Here is a 13682-nt window from a genome sequence, read left to right on the forward strand (position 1 = left end):
GAAGCAGAGTGAATGAGTGAGTGAAGATCACAGCTTCCTTCAGTGTGGTGGTAACTGGGCTTGAACCTGAGTCATCATATACATGGCAAAGCAGCAAGCTATCCAAGTGAGCTATTTTGCCAAGCCCCACTTCTCTCTTATCACCAGGGTTTGTCACTGGGGTTTTATGCCTTTGAAATTCCACCCCTCCCACAGCATTCCTGCAGCTTCCCTTTTGTGTTTGCTTCCATGTGGGGGAGGGTGCTCAAACCCAGATGCCCACACATGGCAAATTGTGTGCATTACAGATGAGCCAACACCCTCACCATCCACCCCCCTGCCTACTGCAACTGCTAAAAACTGCCTGGATTCTTTGGTGCATGGTCACACCTATCGTAAAATTGAGGACTGTAGGGTCGTGAAATCACTCCCTGACCTCTGTTTCCATCATTACATCACATTGAGTCCACCTGGGTTATCATGGATTCTCTTCCCATCTTAAGACCCTTAGTCATCTGTAAAGTTCATTCTGTTATATAAAGTTAATTCACAGGTTTAGGGATTAAGATGTGAGTGTATTTGAGGAACCATTTATCTGCCTACCAAACAATATTATCTATAAAATGAAAATGAAGAAACTACAGCTACACTTAACTACATGGATGATAACCCTGGAGGCAAAAAGAGGAAGAAAAAGGAGGAGAAGAGAGGAAGGGGAAGAGGGAGGGGAAGGAGGAGGAGGAGGAGAAGGAGAAAAAGAAGAAAATGAAAACTGGGGGGGGTCCAGGCGGTGGCACACTTAGTAAAGCACTCACATTACAGTATACAAGAACTAAGGTTCAAGCCTCCATCCCCACATGCAAGGGGAAAGCTTCACGAGTGGTGAAGCTGGGTTTCAGGTGTCAGTCTCTCTCTCTTTTCTATCTCCTCCTCCCTTCTCAATTTCACTCTGCCTCTATCCAATAATAAATAAAAATATTTTTTAAAACGTGGTTTTATAAATGCCATATATAGTTTGTGTGAGACTCGGCTCTTTAACAGAAATGCAGGAAAATTATTTTTACTTACAATTTTGATCTCAAGAGGAAAAATGCTAGAATTAATCATCATAAGAGTTTATGATGTGTCTAAAAGAAAAATTGCTTTTGGGGAGTCCAGTGGTAGTGCAGCAGGTTAAGCACAAGTGGTGAAAATCACAAGGACCACTATAAGGATCCCAGTTCGAGCCCCCGGCTCCCCACCTGGGAGTTGCTTCACAGGCAGTGAAGGTCTGCAGGTTTCTATCTTTCTCTCCCCTTCTTTGTCTTCCCCTCCTCTCTCCATCTCTCTGTCCTATCCAACAATAACAACAACAACTATAACAATAAAACAACAAGGGCAACAAAAGGGAATAAATAAATATTAAAAAAGAAAATTTGAAGATATATTTGAGCATAGAAGCAAAAATACAAGACTTATAGTGATAGTGTGACTGAAATATTACTCCTTTTTGAGACTTAAAGACACCACTAGTGGCCAGGGAGGTGCTCAACTGAGTAGAAAACAGGACACGTGTGAAATCCATAGTACTGTACATGGCAACAGAATAAATACACCATCAGACAACTTAAGCACCTGGTTACACTAGAGTAACAGAAATCAGATTTTCCCTCCCATCTTAAGCAATACAAACAGACAAAATTGTGAAACAATGCATTTTAGGCACTAGACAACAGCCAGCTCAGGGCTAGGATCCACAAGAGAGGAGAAATAGAGTAAGCCTGACAATTGTCCCCAATGCACTGCCTATAGTTTTCAAGCCACCAAGAAAGGAATGGGGGACTCAAACAGTGTGCAGCAATCTTGCTTAGTTGAGGAGATAGAATTCAGAGTTTTGGGGAGGTCAGTGTATGGCAGAACAGTGGAGAAGAAAGTCATAAAAAGAAAAGCTATGAAGAGCTAGAGAGGTTTGTCTTAAGGTCCTGCTGAGTATAAGTGAGTATAAGTATAAGTGAAGAAGGGATTAAGACCAAGGAAAACAACACTGGAAAGAGACCGACAATTGATGCCCAAAAGGGTGATGAATAGTTTATATATATTCTGAAAAGAAAAAGGCCTTATGATGTCCAAAGTCTTCTATGCATCAAGAGGATTTAAAACAAATCTCAAAAATATTTAAAGGAGGGAGTCGGGCTGTAGCGCAGCGGGTTAAGCGCAGGTGGCGCAAAGCACAAGGACCGGCATAAGGATCCCGGTTCCAACCCCGGCTCCCCACCTGCAGGGGAGTCGCTTCACAGGCGGTGAAGCAGGTCTGCAGGTGTCTATCTTTCTCTCCTCCTCTCTGTCTTCCCCTCCTCTCTCCATTTCTCTCTGTCCTATCCAACGACGACAACAACAATAATAACTACAACAATAAAACAACAAGGGCAACAAAAAAGAATAAATAAATAAAATAAATATTAAAAAATATATATTTAAAGGAAAAATAAATCTAGTGCATCACAATATAAAAGTTACGGTATCTAAGAGACCCCTCACAGAATGGGAGAAGATCTTTACATGCCATACATCAGATAAGAGTTTAATAACCAACATATATAAAGAGCTTGCCAGACTCAACAACAAGACAACAAATAACCCCATCCAAAAATGGGGGGAGGACATGGACAGAATATTCACCACAGAAGAGATCCAAAAGGCCGAGAAACACATGAAAAAATGCTCCAAGTCTCTGATTGTCAGAGAAATGCAAATAAAGACAACAATGAGATATCACTTCACTCCTGTGAGAATGTCATACATCAGAAAAGGTAACAGCAGCAAATGCTGGAGAGGGTGTGGGGTCAAAGGAACCCTCCTGCACTGCTGGTGGGAATGTCAATTGGTCCAACCTCTATGGAGAAGAGTCTGGAGAACTCTCAGAAGGCTAGAAATGGACCTACCCTATGACCCTGCAATTCCCCTCTTGGGGATATATCCTAAGGAACCCAACACATCCATCCAAAAAGATCTGTGTACACATATGCTGTTGGCAGCACAATTTGTAATAGCCAAAACCTGGAAGCAACCCAGGTGTCCAACAACAGATGAGTGGCTGAGCAAGCTGTGGTATATATACACAATGGAATACTATTCAGTTGTAAAAAATGGTGACTTCACCGTTTTCAGCCGATCTTGGATGGACCTTGAAAAAATCATGTTGAGTGAAATAAGTCAGAAACAGAAGGATGAATATGGGATGATCTCACTCTCAGGCAGAAGCTGAAAAACAAGATCAGAAAAGAAAACACAAGTCGAACATGAAATGGAATTGGCGTATTGCACCAAGGGAGAATACAGGTCCATGAAGGATGATAAATGACATAGTGGGGGTTGTATTGTTAAATGGGAAACTGGGGAATGTTATGCATGTACAAACTATTGTATTTACTGTTGAATGTAAAACATTAATTCCCCAATAAAGAAATAAATTTAAAAAAAAAAAGAAATCAAGAGGAAGGGGGAGACAGAGAGGGAAAGAGACAGAAAGACACCTGCAACCCTGCTTCACCACTCGCAAAGCTTCCCCCCTGCAGGTGGGACTGGGGGCTCGAACCTGGGTTCTTGAGCATTGCAACATGTGCACTCAACCAGGTGTGCCACCACCTGGCCTCTAGCAAGTGCACTTATATATTTTTAAGCTTGGTACATTTAAATTACATCCTAATTATTTGTTCATTTAATGACTCACCTATAAGCTGTTGGGTCCTAGCTACAGAGAGACTGCAAATATTTACCTGGAAGACATTTTTGTATGTGTGAATGATACACACAGTGGCTATTGGTAATATCTAGTCATAACTTCTTTAGTTCAGAGAGTGTGAAACATCAACATAGGAGCTGTCAGTACTCAAGTAACTGGAGCCTGGGAAAACCTAAACTAGAAGCCCATATTCCTCAGAAAACACTAACATCCCAAATTCGTGTCAAATAATTTTTACTTTTATCCCAAAACCTCAAAGATTTTATATACAATTTTTTAAATCACAGGAAAAAATGCAAAATGTTCACAAAAGTCCATTAAGTACTTGCTATACATCAAATTAAGTATCAAGAACATACAAAATAATAGCTACAAAGAGAAGATTATAATCATGCTTAAAGCCATGTAACATAAATTAAAATATACCAAAGCAGTTTGGGAGGAGGCAGAGCGGCTTGAGAAATGGGCTTACAAAAATGAGATCCTAGGAGTCAGGTGGTAGCGCAGTGGGTTAAGCGCACCTGGCACAAAGCGCAAGGACCAGCGTAAGGTTGCCAGTTCGAGCCCCCTGTCTCCCCACCTGCAGTAGGTCTGCAGGTGTCTATCATTCTCTCCCCCTCTCTGTCTTCCCCTCCTCTCTGTCCTATCAAACAATAATGACACCAATAACAACAATAACTACAACAACAATAAAAAACAACAAGGGCAACAAAAGGGAAAATAAATATTTTTTAAAATGAGATCCTGAGTTCAATCCCTGGCACTGTATATGCCAGAGTGATATTCGTCCCCCACCATCTCCCACTTGAGAAATACATGTAACAAATCTTTTTTAAAAACATGAAAATATAATATTAAACCTGAAATACTAGGTAATTACAGCATAAGAACAATGAAAGTACTTTATTTTTCCCTGCCAAGGTCTTAAGCATGTGCAATGTCATCACTCCTGAACCAACTATTGTATTTCAAATAGAAACAGCAAGAAAGGAAGAGACATTATAATACCGGAGTTTCCCCTGGTACCATGGGACTCCCATGTGGTGCATGGTCACATTCATGGCAATACACTTGCCCTAACAGGTGAGTTATTCTCCAGCCCTAACAAAAGCATTTTCTTTTTTCTTTTCTTTTTTTTTTTTTTTTTTCCCCTCCAGGGTTATTGCTGGGCTCGGTGCCTGCACCATGAATCCACCGCTCCTGGAGGCCATTTTTTCCCCTTTTTGTTGCCCTAGTTGTTGCAGCCTCGTTGCGATTATTGCCATTGTTGACGTTGCTTTGTTGTTGGATAGGACAGAGAGAAATGGAGAGAGGAGGGGAAGACAGAGAGAGAAGGGAGAGAAAGATAGACACCTGCATGTGGTCCAGGAGGTGGCGCAGTGGCTAAGGCACTAGACTCTCAAGCATGAGGTCCTGAGTTCAATCCCTGGCAGCACATGTACCAGAGTGATGTCTGGTTCTTTCTCTCTCTCCCTATCTTTCTCATAAATAAATAAATAAAGATCTTTAAAAAAAAAAAAAAAAAAAAAAAAGATAGACACCTGCAGACCTGCTTCACCACCCGTGAAGCGACTCCCCTGCAGGTGGGGAGCCGGGGGCTCGAACCAGGATCCTTACGCCGGTCCCTGCGCTTTGCGCCACATGCGCTTAACCCACTGCGCCACCGCCCGACTCCCACAAAAGCATTTTCTATGCAATCACTATTCACTGGAAGGAGTGACTAGAATACCATCACTAGAGCCAGGTGGTAGAGCACCTGGTTAAGCACTCACATTACAATGCACAAGGACCCAGGTTCAAGCCCCTGTTCCCACTTACAGGGGGAAAACTTCACAAGTGATGAAGCAGGGCTGCAGGTGTCTCTCTGTCTCTTTTCCTCTCTATTTCCTCCCCCTCTTAATTTCTGTCTCTATCGAATAATAAGTAAATATTACCACCACTATTGTCACAGTATGCTGAATAACAACAAAAAATGATAAGCACAGGCATGTATAATTTTAAAAGCTATAAATATTAAAGCTGTCCAACAATATCACCAATCATGTAAACTGATATAACTCCAGCTATGTTTTTGAATGTCACTCAAAAGGAGAGAAAAAGAGAGAAAGTGATTCTGAGTGACATGTTCAAACAGAAAAGACTGTTGCAACATATCTATATAAGAATCTCTCTACAAGGCTGAGTGGTGGTGCACCTCCACCCAGTTGTGCACGTTACAATGCACAAGGAACCAGGTTCAAGACCCCAGTACCCACTTGCAAGGGGGAAGTTGCACAAGCAGTGAAGCTATGCTCCAAGTGTCTTGCTATCTCTGTCCATCTGTCCCTCTCCCCCTCGTTTTGCCTCTCTCAAATAAAGAAAATATTTTAAAAAGAATTTTCCTATAGGTGAGATTTTTCAAGTGTGGAAGCTATGCCCTCATTAGCTCAACAGTGTTGTTGAAATTTTCCCTTGTTATATATTACTTTTTTAAAAATGCAACACACATTTATTACCTCACAGATTTTCTGAGGATTAGGAATCTGAGAAAGCCTTAATTGTGTGGCTCTAGCCTAGAGTTTCTTAGGAGTTGCAATCAAGTTGCCAGCTCTATCTATCAGTTTTTCCCCCTGGGGAGGGGAGGCGGAAGGGAAAGAGGGAGCCCCACAGCACCAAAAGTTCTTTCAGTGAAGGGGGCTGGGCTCTAAGCTGGGTCATGAACACTACAAAGTAGCACACTATCCAATTGTGCTATTTTTGCCAGCCCTGTATATATTACTTTTCAAAGTTATAAAATTTGGGGCCAGGCATACTTGGCAATGAGAAACCAGATTCAAACCTCCAGTCCCCACCTGCAGGAGGGGAAGCTTCACAAGTGGTAAAGCAGTGCTACAGCTGTCTCTCTTCTTATTTCCCCTTAACTCTCAATTTCACTCTATCCTGTATAATTAAAAATATAACAAATATTTAAAAGAATAAGTCTTAAAAGTTATAAACTTTATAAAGAATTGCCTGCCAAGGGATAGGGAGACAGCATAATGATCATCTGCAAACTTTCATGCCTGAAATACCAAAAGTTCCAAGTTTTCAATTTCCAGCACCACCATAAATTTAGAGTAGAGCAGTGCTGTTTAAAAAAGGGGGGAGGGGGAGTCGGGCAGTAGTGCAGCGGGTTAAGTGCAGATGGCACGAAGCACAATGACCCGCTTACGGATCCCTGGCTCCCCACCTGCAGGGGAGTCACTTCACAAGCGGTGAAGCAGGTCTGCAGGTGTCTATCTTCTCTCCCCGTCTCTGTCTTCCCCATCTCTCTCCATTTCTCTCTGTCCTATCCAACAACGATGACATCAATAATAACAATAATAACTACAACAACAATAAAAACAACAAGGGCAACAAAAAGGAAATAAATATTTTTAAAAATCTTAAAAAAAAAGAAAGCAAAAGGAAAAAAAGAAACATACACACACACCCTATCAAGCGTGTGACCCAGGAGGTGACACAGTGATTAGAAGACTGAACTCTCAAACATTAGGTCCCAAGTTTGATTTCCAGAATCACAAGTACCAAAGTGACACTCTTGTTCTCTCTCTCATAAATGAAGAAATCCCTTAAAAGAAAATTGTCCGCTCAAACCAAAGTTTAAAGTCCATGATCACACTGGAATTGACTTTGTAATGTGTGTGTATAGTGGAAAACAATATGCCACTAATTGTCATATTTCAGTGCATTTTAAAATGTAAAATGTCCCCCACCTTCAGGGGAGTCACTTCACAAGCGGTGAAGCAGGTCTGCAGGTGTCTATCTTTCTCTCCCCCTCTCTGTCTTCCCCTCCTCTCTCCAATTGTCCGTCTTATCCAACAACAACGACATCAATTAATAACTACAATAATTTTAAAAAAAGGTAAAAAATATAAAATATTAAAACCCATCTACATTACACAAATTTCACTTCTAACTCTAGATTCAAAGATATTTCACTGGGGGTATGGATCGACCTGCTGATATCCATATTCAGTGAAGAAGCAATTACAGAAGCCAGACCTTCCACCTTCTGCACCTCATATGGAATTTTACATAAGGAATTTTAGTCCATACTCCCAAAGGGATAAATAACAGTGAAGCGGGAGTCAGCCTGTAGCGCAGCGGGTTAAGCACAGGTGGCAGGAAGCGCAAGTACAAGGATCTTAGTTTGAGCCCCTGGCTCCCCACCTGCAGGGGAGTCACTTCACAAGCAGTGAAGTTGGTCTGCAGGTGTCTCTCTTTCTCTCCCCGTCTTCCCCTCCTCTCTCCATTTCTGTCCTATCCAACAATGACGACATCAGTAACAACAATAATAACTACAACAATAAAAAAAACAAGGGCAACAAAGCGGAATAAATAAACAAATAAATATATATTTTTAAAAGTCTTTAAAAAAGAACAGGGAGGGAGTCGGGCTGTAGCGCAGCAGGTTAAGCGCAGGTGGCGCAAAGCACAAGGACCAGCATAAGGATCGCGGTTCCAAAACCGGCTCCCCACCTGCAGGGGAGTCGCTTCACAGGCGGTGAAGCAGGTCTGCAGGTGTCTATCTTTCTCTCCTCCTCTCTGTCTTCCCCTCCTCTCTCCATTTCTCTCTGTCCTATCCAACAACGACTACAATAATAAAACAACAAGGGCAACAAAAGGGAATAAATAAATAAAATAATATAAAAAAAAAAAAAGAACAGGGAAGCTTCCAATAGAGGGGATGGAACTCTGGTGGTAGGAACTGTGTGGAATTGTATCCCTGTTGTCTTACATTCTTATTAATCATTATTAAATTACTAATCAGTGTTTTTTAAAGATATTCATGTTCTATATAACTGAATTGAACATGCTAAAATAAATAAACTCTAATTTCATGAATATTTCCTAAGGCACTAAGCCAATCAGTATTTAAAAGAAAGTCAAAAGAAGACAGAAAAATCTAAAGTCATATAGTATAACAGACATATCACTAAATTATGTATTAACCACAGTAAAAGATAATGAGCAAGATATATTACTGTCAACCCCCTACTGATGATCAAATTTGTTTCAAGTGCATGTTATAAATTAAACTAATGAGCTGTACTATTCATTTTCTCTTATGGGTCTAAGTCTAAATGAAGGAACAACATTTCCTAACATTCTAACACAAAGAAAAAAATCTCAGAGAAACCAGGCTCCAGACATATCTTAATTAAAATGTATCACACAGGAAAAAAAATAAGCTTCTAAATTGAGAATGTCTTTCAGTGTGTTCTCATTTTGAACAGATCACAACATGCAAAATCCGCACATACTTTTAAAATTTTCAGATTTAAGATGAAAAATTTTTTAAGATTTTATTTATTTACTAATGAGAAAGATAAGACAGAACGAACCAGACACCACTCCGGTTGGTACATGTGCTGCCAGGGATTGAACTCAGGACCTCCAGCTTGAGTGTCCATCCACTGTGCCACCTCCCGGACCACAGATTTAAAATGAATTTAAGATTATTACATGTCATCACTGCTACTTCTTTTTTTTTTATTGTTGTAGTTCTTATTGTTGTTGTTACTGTACAGGACAGAGAGAAATGGAGAGAGGAGGGGAAGACAGAGAGAAGGAGAGAGAAAGACACCTGCAGACCTGCTTCACCGCTTGTGAAGCGACTCCCCTGCAGGTGGGAAACCGGGGGCTGCAACCGGGATCCTTGAGTTTGGCGCCACCTGCGCTTAACCCGCTGCGCTACCAGCCGGACTCCCCATCATTGCTCCTTCTTTACACCCCCCTCCAAAAAAAAGGTGATAGTATTGGATTCCCTCCCTACTTTAAAAATCAACCGCCTCCCTCCCTCTCCCCTCAAATGAACGTTTTCTTCAATCCTATTTGGCCAAGAGGAAACAGCAAACACATCTTTGGGAGCTATCCTGGCAAATCGGGATTAGAAACCAATGCGACTGTTAATAATGACCTGGGAACCCAGCGGATCCTGAGGGATGTGTGCACGTGCCCACTGAGGATGACACACACACACACACACACACACACACACGGATGTGTGCACGTGCCCACTGAGGATAATGACACACACACACACACACACACACACACACACACACAAGGATGTGTGCACGTGCCCACTTATGTGACACACACCCCCCCCACAGTTTCTACACACACACCCCTCAGTTTCTACACACAGTTTCTACACACACACCCGTTTCTACTAACTACCCAGAATCTCTTGACATCGCACACACGCTAGACTAACACTGCCCTCTTTTTATAGTCAAAGCAAAAACAAAAAACAAACAAACAAAAAAAAAGCCGTTGCTTGGGTTGGAGATTCAGAAGAGTTAACTTCGAAACTGCTGCCACCGATCCACTTTAATTCAAAAACAAAGTACAACTCAATGTCATTCCCCCCCCCCCCCCGATCTCTGCTGCAGCCACGGACCCCAGCGTGGGCTCCAGCCAACTGGCCCACCGGGCTGGGGGGGGGGGGGGGCGGGGTTGGCCGCCGCCTCTGACTCAACAGTCCCCACGTGCGGGGAGTCTTTTGTCCCGGCCCCGGCGGCCCGGGGTGTCCACAGCACCTGAGTGGAAGCCAAGCCGAGCAAAGCCCCCCTCGGGCCACCGCTTCTGCACCCCCACGCCCCAGCACCTGAGAAAGCCGCGGTCCGCAGCCGCCTTCTCCGGCCCCTGCTACGCCTATGCCCCCCAACGCCTCCGGGGAAGCCCCACATCGGCCCCGGCACCCGGTGCGGCGGGGAGACGAGTGATATGTGGGTCAGCCGCGGGGAGAGCGACCGAGGGCAGCTTCGCGCCCCTGCAAGTTGAGGGGAGGCTCTCGGAGCCCCGGGGGACCGGGCACAGGACTGTCCCCGAGATGGCGGCGGACAGCGCCGCCAGCCGGCTCCACCGGGTCGAGCGCCGGCCGGGCGAGGGGCGCGGCCGGAGAAGGGGTCCCCCCCCCCGGGAGGGCGGGGTCGGGGCTCCCGGCGCGGCACTCCTCGGGCTGGGGGGCGGGGGGTGTGTCCTACCTGGGCCCCGGCGGACGCGGAGATTCCCGAACTGAGGGCCGGGGGCCGCCTCAGGGCCCGGAGCGGCCGGGGTCGACCCTCAGCAGCCGGGCCCGCCGCCGCCTGCCCATCCCCCGCCGCCGACTGCGGCGGGACCCGAGCGGGGCCGGGGGCGCCGGCGGGCTGGGGGAGCCCCTCGGGGACCGTCCGCCTTCAGTGGCGGCGGCGGCGGGTGTTGTGGTGCCCGCTGCCGCTGGCCGCCCCCAGCCGCTGCTCTCGCGCCAGCCCCCGTGCCGCCGCCGCCGCCGCCGCCTGCCGCAGCCGCCGCCGCCGCGTCCCCACCGCTCCCATCGCCGCTGCGGCGACTACTGCAGCGCCCGCTGACCCGACCCGACGTTACTCTCCCCCTTCGCAAGCCGGCACAGCCTAGCCCACCTGCCCTGCCAGTGCGCACGCCCACCTCTCCGCCACAGCCGCTGATTGGAGAGCGCGTCCCGAGCCCGCCCCGCCGGTTGGCTGATCCCATTGCCTGTCACGGAGGAGGCGGGGAGCCTGGCCGAGAGCGTCTCCGCCCCCCACCCCCCACCGGAGAACTGCCGCTATCTTCAGGTTTGCCTGAGAGGGCGAGTTACCGGGAAAGGAGCATCACAATGGCAGCGCGCATGCGCGCGGGATTCTGGGCCTCGTAGTTCCAGCGGCCTCCGCAACGGCCCGCGCGTCCCGGGGCCAAAGGCAGAAGGTTCTTCTGGAGCGCGTGGTGGGCGCGCCGCCGAGCTCCCCGGGCTCGCGCTTCCCTTGGTGACAGAGACGCATCTGTGAGCCCGTGGTGGGGCTTTTTCGCGAGAAAATCGAAAATGCTTCGTCACCCTAAGAATGTACACACCCTCGGCCGTCTCGAGGGGCCCAGGATCGCGCAAATGGGGCGCCGCCCGCGAGCTAGAAAGGAGGGCGCGGGGAAGCCAAGAAGAAGGTCAGGAAGGAACCGAGACCCCGGAGCTCCGGGGAGAAAAGGCAGCCTGAGCCCGAGCCTCCTTGCGGGCTGCACAGCCCTGGGGACCCTGCGCGACTCTAAGCCACAGCGGCCGGGCGGGGGTCCCCCCAAGGTTGTCGAAGAAGAATGAGGACCATGGAGTAAAGGAGGCCGCGTGAGGAAAATGTGTCTTCTTGGTATTTGGTTGTGTCCGGCAGTTGGTTGAAGAGAAAAACCTGAGACGGAAAGCCGCCGTCTCCTCCCAGACCTTCCACCTTCTGCACTCCATCAGGAATAAAGAATAGGCCAGCTTCCAGTGGAGGAGATGGACACAGGACTCTCTCTGGTGGTGGGAACTGTATGCACTGTGTACCCCCTGTTATCTTACAGTCTTGTTCATCACTATTAAATCACTAATAAAAATGAAAAAAAAAAAAATCTCAGGGGAGCCGGGCGGTAGCGCAGCGGGTTAAGCGCAGGTGGCGCTAAGCGCAGGGACCGGCATGAGGATCCCGGTTTGAACCCGGCTCCCCACCTGCAGGGGAGTCGCTTCACAGGCGGTGAAGCAGGTCTGCAGGTGTCTGTCTTTCTCTCCCCCTCTCTGTCTTCCCCTCCTCTCTCCATTTCTCTCTGTCCTATCCAACAACGACGACATCAACTACAACAACAATAATAACTACAACAACAATAAAAAAAAAAAAGACAACAAGGGCAACAAAGGGGAAGATAAATAAAAAATTACAAAAAAAAAAAATCTCAGTAACTACCCCAGTACTAGCCAACAAGTTCAAACCAAAACGAGTTGTTTCCCCTTTTATTTCTTTTTTTTTTTATCTTTTTTTTTATGTTTATTTCCTTTTTGTTGCCCTTGTTTTTTGTTGTTGTAGCTATTGTTGATGTCGTCCTTGTTGGATAGGACAGAGAGAAATGGAGAGAGGAGGGGAAGACAGAGAGGGGGAGAGAAAGACGTAGACACCTGCAGACCTGCTTCACCGCTTGTGAAGCGACTCCCCTGCAGGTGGGGAGCCGGGGGCTCGAACCGGGATCCTTATGCCGGTCCTTGCGCTTTGCGCCACGTGCGTTTAACCCACTGCACTACCGCCAGACTCCCCTTTTATTTCTTTTTTAATTATTATTTTAATGTTTTGTTTTTTATTATTGATTTAATATTGATTTACAAGATTATAAGGGGTATAAATGTAATAGTATAATTTTTTTCTTTTTTTTTTAGTAGAGCACTGCTCAGCTCTGGGTTATGATGGTGCGGGGGACTGAACCCATGACTTTGGAGCCTCAGGTATGAGAGTCTATTCACATAATCATCATGCTATCTACCCCCGCCCAGGAGTATAATTTCATACAGTTCCCAGAGTTTCATACACCAGAGTTCCGTGCCCCATCCCCTCCATTGGACATATCCCTATTCTATACCCCTCTGGAAGTATGGGCCAAAATTCTTCATGGGCTGCAGATGGCAGAAGGTCTGGCTTCTTAATTGCTTTTTTTTTTAAGTTCTTTTAAGAGATTTTTAATATCTGTATTTATTTATTGGATAGAGACAGCTAGAAATAGAGAGGGAAATAGGGAAAGAGGGAAATAGGGAGAGAAACAGAGATACCTGCAACACTGCTTCACCACTCACAAAGCTTCTCCCTGCAGTTGGGGACTGGGTGCTTGAACCTGGGTCCTTGCACATTGTAACATGTGTGCTCAGCCAGGTGCGCCACCACACTGCAGGCCCTTTAATTACTTCTCTGCTGGGCATGGATGTTGGCAGGTGTATCTATACCCCCAGCCTGTTTCTATCTTTTCCTAATGGGCTCTGGGGAGGTGAGGTTCCAGGACATATTGGTGAGGTCATCTGTCTAGGGAAGTCAGGATGGAATCATAGTAGCATCTGTAACTTGGTGGCTGAAATGTAGTGCTTCTGCGGATGTCTCAGTTGTAGTTGGTGAGGTTTATTAAAATCAATAGTTGTAGACATTTGTTATTTTTTTTTATTTAAGAAAGGATTAATGAA

The 13682-nt window shown here is 45.9% G+C and overlaps 1 protein-coding gene across 1 annotated transcript in view; it reads right to left on the reverse strand.

The window, feature by feature from the left end:
* Window positions 1–11143, reverse strand: part of TTBK2 (tau tubulin kinase 2) — an 81432-nt gene extending 70289 nt beyond the window's left edge. Inside the window, exon 1 of the mRNA XM_060175712.1 lies at window positions 10714–11143. The gene's annotated coding sequence lies outside the window, so the exon portion shown is untranslated. The remainder of the gene's footprint in view (window positions 1–10713) is intronic.
* Window positions 11144–13682: the final 2539 nt, after the last annotated feature.

This window comes from Erinaceus europaeus, chromosome 16, assembly GCF_950295315.1.
Source record: "Erinaceus europaeus chromosome 16, mEriEur2.1, whole genome shotgun sequence".
NCBI lineage: Eukaryota > Metazoa > Chordata > Mammalia > Eulipotyphla > Erinaceidae > Erinaceus > Erinaceus europaeus.